The 7,214-nt window shown below is 48.8% G+C and overlaps 1 pseudogene; it reads left to right on the forward strand.

Annotated features, from left to right (window-relative positions):
• Positions 1-4,881: 4,881 nt before the first annotated feature.
• Positions 4,882-6,877, forward strand: LOC142750478 (heat shock cognate 71 kDa protein pseudogene; annotated as a pseudogene).
• Positions 6,878-7,214: the final 337 nt, after the last annotated feature.

A 7,214-nucleotide genomic window follows, 5' to 3' on the forward strand; every position in this document is an offset into this window, starting at 1 on the left:
CATACTACTCCTAATTACAGACCCCGGGTCAGACTATCCCTCTAATACAAACTTTAGACAAGACTAACCCTAGACCAGACTACTTCTTAATACAGACCTCAGACGAGACTACTCTTAATTACAGAACCGACTACTCTCAGATAAACAGACCGCAGACCAGACTCTCCCTAAACAAAGGCCAATGACTATACTCCCCTTAAATAAAGACCCCAAATCAGACTCCTCCAATTTCCGATGCTCTGGCCATTCATTGTTTAAAGCCCATAACATCACTGTCCATATATGAACAGTGACATCAGAACCATCCTTGAACCTCTTGACATCACTGTTCATATATGGAGCGTAGTCAGTAAAGCCAGGGTCAATATGAAGCAGAGGTGTAAAGGATCTGCCAGACACAGCTTCTGTGTCGACGCCCGTGGTTAATCAGTCTGCATCTGCTCCTAGGTCTGATAGAGTGACTTGATCTGCTACCACTCAGGCTGGTAGGCTGAGGAGTGGGAGAACCTATCACAGCCTGGCCAGACGGAGCTAGCTCCCACCCTCGGTCTATTTATACCTTCATTTCCTGCTCTTCCTTTGCCTGTGATTCTGTCTTGTTTCCAGGCTTTGCTGTTCCTGCTAGTACTATTGAGCTCTGCTTCAAATTGACCCTGGCTTTACTGACTACGCTCCTACTCTGCATTTGGTACCTGGTACACTCCTGGTTTGACTCGGCTCATTCACTACTCTTGTTGCTCACGGTGTTGCCATGGGCAGCTGCCCCATTTCCCTTAGTTTCTGTGTACCCTTGTCTGTTTGTCTGTCGTGCACTTATTGAGCGTAGGGACCGTCGCCCAGTTGTACGTCGTCGACTAGGACGGGCCGTGCAAGTAGGCAGGGACTGAGTGGCGGGTAGATGCTCACATGTCTGTCTCCCTACCCCGACATTACATAATCACTGGCCCATATACCTTTTCTACCCTGGTTCCTACACAACTATGGACCCGCTTGAGACCCTGGCTCAGCAAATGCAGGGTCTCTCCCTACAGGTCCAAGCCCTGACTTAGAGGTGCAACCAGCTTGATGCTAACCAGATAGTGCCCTCCACCTCACCTCTTGAACCCCACCTCAAGTTGCCTGACCGGTTCTCAGGGGACCGGAAGACTTTTTTTCTCCTTTCGGGAGAGTTGTAGGCTCTATTTCTAATTAAGACCCCACTCCTCAGGTTCTGAGAGCCAGCGAGTGGGTATAATTATGTCCCCGCTCCAGGACGGCCCCCAAGAATGGGCCTTCTCCTTGGCTCCTCACGCCCCTGAACTTTCCTCTGTTGACCTTTTTTTTTCTGCTCTCGGGCTCATCTATGACGAGACTGACAAGACTGACTTTGCCGAGAGTCAGCTGGTGACCTTACGTCAGGGTAAGAGACCCGTTGAGGAGTACTGTTCTGACTTTAGGAAGTGGTGCGTAGCTTCTCGGTGGAATGACCCTTCCTTGAGGTGCCAGTTTAGATTGGGTCTGTCGAACGCCCTGAAAGACCTATTAGTTAGCTATCCCTCTTCTGACTCTCTAGATCAGGTTATGGCTTTAGCGGTACGTCTTGACCGACGTCTCAGGGAACGACGACTTGAACGTTTTTGTGCCTTCTCCTCTGGCTCCCCCATGATGGCTCCCGAGGTTCCGTTGCTTCGTTCTTCCACGGAATCTCGGATGAACCAATGCAACTCGGGGCCTCTGTGTCTCCCCAACAACGTAGAGAGCTCCGCAGGAAGAATGGTCTCTGCTTCTACTGTGGGGATGACAAGCATCAAGTGAACAACTGTCCTAGGCGTAAGAATAAGCAGCCGGAAAACTTCCGTGCCTAAGTGACGATCGGGGAGGTCGCTTCGGCGTACAGGTATTTCCCGTAAATATCAAACCTAATAAGATCTTGCTTCCCTTTCAGGTCACTTTTGAGGGTAGGTCTGCCACCGGCAGTGTCTTCGTGGTTTCAGGGTCTTCTGCTAAAATTATGTCTGTGGAATTTCCTATGTTTCTAGCTATGCCATTGATTGATTTGCCTAAACCTGTCCGGGTAGTGGGTATCGACTCCACACCACTTGCTAATGGTTATTTTACGCAGCATACCCCTGTTTTTGAACTCATTGTTGGCTCCATTCATTTGGAGCAGTGCTCTGTACTGGTGATGCAGGGATTATCGACCGATTTGGTTTAGGCCTTCCCTGGTTGCAGATGCATAATCCCACGTTTAACTGGAATACTGGGGATCTTACCAAATGGGGTAATGAATGCATGACGTCCTGTTTTTCTGTTAATTTTATTTCTCTTCCTGAGGAGGTGAACACTCTACCTGAGTTTATTCAGGAGTTCGCTGATGTTTTTTCTAAAAAGGCTTCCGAACTGTTACCTCCTCATAGAGAATATGATTGCGCAATCGATTTAGTACCAGGAGCTAAGCTCCCTAAGGGTAGGATTTTTAATCTCTCTTGTCCCGAACGTGAGGCCATGAGAGAATATATCCAGGAAAGCCTGGCCAAGGGTTACATTTGCCCCTCTACTTCTCCGATAGGTGCTGGTTTCTTCTTCGTAGGGAAGAAGGATGGTGGTCTTAGGCCGTGCATCGATTACCGAAACTTGAATAAGGTCACTGCAAGGAAAGAGGAAATATCCCCTTCCTTTGATTCCTGATCTCTTCAATCAGGTTCAGGGGGCCCAATGGTTCTCTAAGTTTGATCTTCGGGGGGCTTATAACCTTATCCGAATCAGAGAAGGGGATGAGTGGAAGACTGCGTTTAACACGCCCAGGTCATTTCGAATACCTCGTCATGCCCTTTGGGTTGTGTAATCCTCCCGCGGTCTTCCAGAATTTCATAAATTAGATTTTAAGAGTCTACCTGGGGGTATTTCTTGTAGTGTACTTTGATGACATACTTGTGTTTTCCAAGGACTGGTCCTCCCACATTGAGCATGTCAGGAAGGTGCTCCAGGTCCTTCGGGAAAACAAACTCTTTGCTAAATCCGAAAAATGTATGTTTGGGGTGCAGGAGATACCATTTTTGGGTCAAATCCTCACTCCTAATGAATTCCGCATGGACCCTGCCAAGGTTCAGGCTGTGGCTGAATGGGTCCAACGTGCCTCCCTGAAGGCGTTACAGTGCTTCCTGGCGTTTGCTAATTATTACAGGAGATTTATTGCTAACTTCTCGGTCATCGCTAAGCCTCTTACGGATCTTACTCGCAAAGGTGCTGATCTCCTCCACTGGCCTCCGGAGGCGCTCCAGGCATTTGAGATCCATAAGAAGTGCTTTATCTCTGCTCCAGTGCTGATTCAGCCTAACGAAGTGGAGCCATTCATCGTGGAGGTTAACGCTTCCGAGGTGGGAGTGGGTGCTCTCTTGTCCCAGGGTACCAGGTCCCTCACCCATCTCCGTCCCTGTGCCTACTTTTCCAGGAAATTCTTGTCCACTGAGAGTTACTATGACGTGGGCAACCGCGAACTCTTAGCCATTAAATGGGCATTTGAAGAGTGGCGCCACTTCTTGGAGGGGGCTAGGCACCAGGTATCGGTCCTTACCGACCACAAGAATCTGGTCTTCCTAGAATCTGCGCGGAGGCTAAACCCGAGACAAGCTCGATGGGCGTTGTTTTTTACTACATTCAACTTTATGGTCACCAATAGGGCTGGGTCTAAAAATATTAAAGCTGATGCACTGTCGCGTAGCTTCATGGCCAGCCCTCCTTCGGAGGAAGATCCTGCTTGTGTTTTGCCCCCAGGTATAATAATATCCTCTGTTGATTCTGACTAAGCCTCCGAAATTGTGGCTGATCAAGGTTCAGCTCCCGGGAACCTTCCTGAGAACAAGCTGTTTGTTCCCCTGCAATTCCGGCTAAGGGTTCTCAGGGAAAATCATGACTCTGCACTATCTGGCCATCCAGGCATCCTGGGTACCAAGCACCTCATTGCTAGAAACTATTGGTGGCCTGGGTTGCCTAAAGACGTTAAGGCCTACGTCGCCGCTTGTGAAATTTGTGCTAGGTCCAAGACTCCCAGGTCCAGACCAGCGGGCTTACTATGTTCTTTGCCCATTCCCCAGAGACCTTGGACCCATATCTCCATGGATTTTATCACCAATCTGCCTCCATCTCAAGGCAAGTCGGTGGTGTGGGTTGTAGTAGACCACTTCAGTAAGATGTGCCACTTTGTGCCCCTCAAGAAACTACCCAATGCCAAGACGTTAGCTACCTTGTTTGTCAAACACATCCTGTGTCTCCATGGGGGTTCCTGTCAATATTGTTTCTGACAAAGGGGTATAATTTGTTTCATTGTTTTGGAGAGCTTTCTGTAAAAAGTTGGAGATTGATCTGTCCTTCTACTCAGCCTTCCATCCTGAAACTAATGGCCAAACTGAGAGAACTAATCAGTCTCTAGAACAATATTTAAGGTGTTTTATCTCCGACTGTCAATATGATTGGGTCTCCTTCATTCCCCTCGCCGAATTTTCCCTTAATAACCGGGTCAGTAACTCGTCAGGGGTCTCCCCCTTCTTCTGTAATTTTGGGTTTAATCAACGGTTCTCCTCCGTTTCACCTGGTGGTTCCAACAATCCCAAGGTAGATGTCGTTCATCGGGAACTGTGCACAGTCTAGGCCCAGGTTCAGAAGAACCTAGAGGCGTCCCAGAGCATACAAAAGACTCAGGCAGATAGAAGACGTTCTGCTAACCCCTTGTTTGTGGTCGGGGATCTGGTGTGGCTGTCTTCAAAAAATTTGCGTCTTAAAGTTCTGTCCAAAAAAAATTCGTTTTCTCCCCGGTATATAGTCATTGAGGTCCTTAACCCTGTCTCCTTCCTGCTGGAGTTACCCCCGACTTTTCAAATACACGACGTGTCTCATTTCACCAGCACGCGGCTCGGAGACGGCGAGCAGCTCAGTAGATCCAAAGCAACCGCAGTGCAGGAATCATGTCTAAGGGACCAGCAGTCGGTATCAATCTCGGCACCACCTACTCATGTGTGGGGGTCTTCCAGCATGGCAAGGTTGAGATCATCGCCAATGACCAGGGCAACAGGACCACCCCCAGTTATGTGGCCTTCACCGACACCGAGAGGTTGATTGGCGATACTGCCAAAAATCAAGTTGCCATGAACCCAACAAACACAGTTTTTGATGCCAAGCGACTGATCGGGCGCAGGTTTGAGGACGGCGTTGTACAATCTGACATGAAGCACTGGCCGTTCAATGTTGTGAGTGACAGCGGAAGACCCAAGGTTGAAGTGGAATACAAAGGAGAGACCAAGTCTTTCTATCCAGAAGAAATCTCCTCCATGGTCTTGACAAAGATGAAGGAGATTGCAGAAGCTTACCTCGGCAAGATCGTGACCAATGCTGTGATCACTGTTCCGGCCTACTTCAATGATTCCCAGCGTCAGGCTACCAAGGACGCCGGCACAATTTCTGGCCTCAACGTTCTGCATATCATTAATGAGCCGACTGCGGCCGCCATTGCCTATGGATTGGACAAAAAGTTTGGTGCAGAAAGGAACGTGTTGATCTTTGATCTGGGTGGTGGCACTTTTGACGTGTCTATCCTCACTATTGAAGACGCCATCTTTGAAGTGAAGTCAACAGCCGGAGACACTCATCTGGGTGGTGAAGACTTTGATAACAGAGTGGTGAATCACTTCGTAGCAGAATTCAAGAGGAAACACAAGAAAGATATCATTGACAACAAGCGAGCTGTTCGCCGTCTCCGCACCGCCTGCGAGCGTGCAAAGCGTACCCTGTCATCCAGCACCCAGGCTAGCATTGAAATCGACTCTCTGTATGAGGGCATTGACTTCTACACCTCAATCACCAGAGCTCTCTTTGAAGAACTGAACGCCGATCTCTTCAGGGGAACCCTGGATCCGGTAGAAAAGGCTCTCCGCGATGCTAAGCTCGACAAGTCACAGATCCACGACATCGTGTTGGTCGGTGGGTCCACACGTATCCCCAAGATTCAGAAGCTGCTTCAGGACTTCTTCAATGGAAAGGAACTGAACAAGAGCATCAACCCGGATGAGGCCGTGGCCTACGGGGCAGCTGTGCAGGCTGCCATCTTGTCTGGAGACAAATCTGAGAACGTGCAGGACCTCCTTCTGCTCGATGTCACCCCTCTGTCTCTGGGTATTGAGACTGCTGGTGGAGTCATGACTGTCCTGATCAAGCGTAACACAACCATTCCCACAAAGCAGACACAGACCTTCACCACCTACTTCGACAACCAGCCCGGTGTCTTGATTCAGGTATATGAAGGTGAACGAGCCATGACTAAGGACAACAATCTGCTCGGCAAGTTCGAGCTGACCGGCATTCACCCAGCCCCTCGTGGCGTTCCTCAGATTGAGGTGACATTTGACATTGATGCCAATGGTATCCTGAACGTGTCTGCTGTGGACAAGAGCACTGGCAAGGAAAACAAGATCACAATTACCAACGACAAAGGTCGTCTCAGCAAGGAAGACATCGAGCGCATGGTTCAAGAAGCCCAGAGGTACAAGGCTGAAGACGAGAAGCAGCGGAACAAGGTTTCCTCCAAGAACTCGCTGGAGTCTTACACTTTCAACATGAAGGCAACGGTTGAGGATGAGAAACTCCAAGGAAAGATCAGCGACGAGGACAAAAGCAGAAAATCTTGGATAAATGCAATGAGATTATCGCTTGGTTGGACAAGAACCAGACTGCAGAGAAGGATGAATTTGAGCACCAACAGAAGGAACTTGAGAAGGTCTGTAACCCCATCATCACGAAGCTGTACCAGAGTGCTGGGGGTATGCCAGGAGGAATGCCCGGAGGAGTGCCTCATCTGGACCCACCATTGAAGAGGTCGACTAAACAAACTGGAAATTCATTCCCCTGACAACTCCGAGGACACAATTGTTTTAATGGCCGTTTCAAATTAATTCCCACCTAAACTGCGGTAAAGTTTACTCTGGGGCATTAATACTTGAATTCACTCCATCAGACAAATGGAACGCCATTGCACTTTACTGTACTGTAACAAGCTTGTCCAGAGAAATAAATCTATTTAACTGGAGAAAAAAATTAATTAAAAAAAATATAAAAATACACGACGTGTTTCATGCCTCCCTCCTGAAACGCTGCTCCCCCTCCTTGGCTACCTCGAGGAAACCTCCGGTCCCTGTTCTCACCCCTGAAGGGGTAGAATTCGAGGTGGCCAAGATTGTGGACAGCAG

Source organism: Rhinoderma darwinii, chromosome 3 (assembly GCF_050947455.1).
Source record: "Rhinoderma darwinii isolate aRhiDar2 chromosome 3, aRhiDar2.hap1, whole genome shotgun sequence".
NCBI classification, from domain to species: Eukaryota; Metazoa; Chordata; class Amphibia; order Anura; family Rhinodermatidae; genus Rhinoderma; species Rhinoderma darwinii.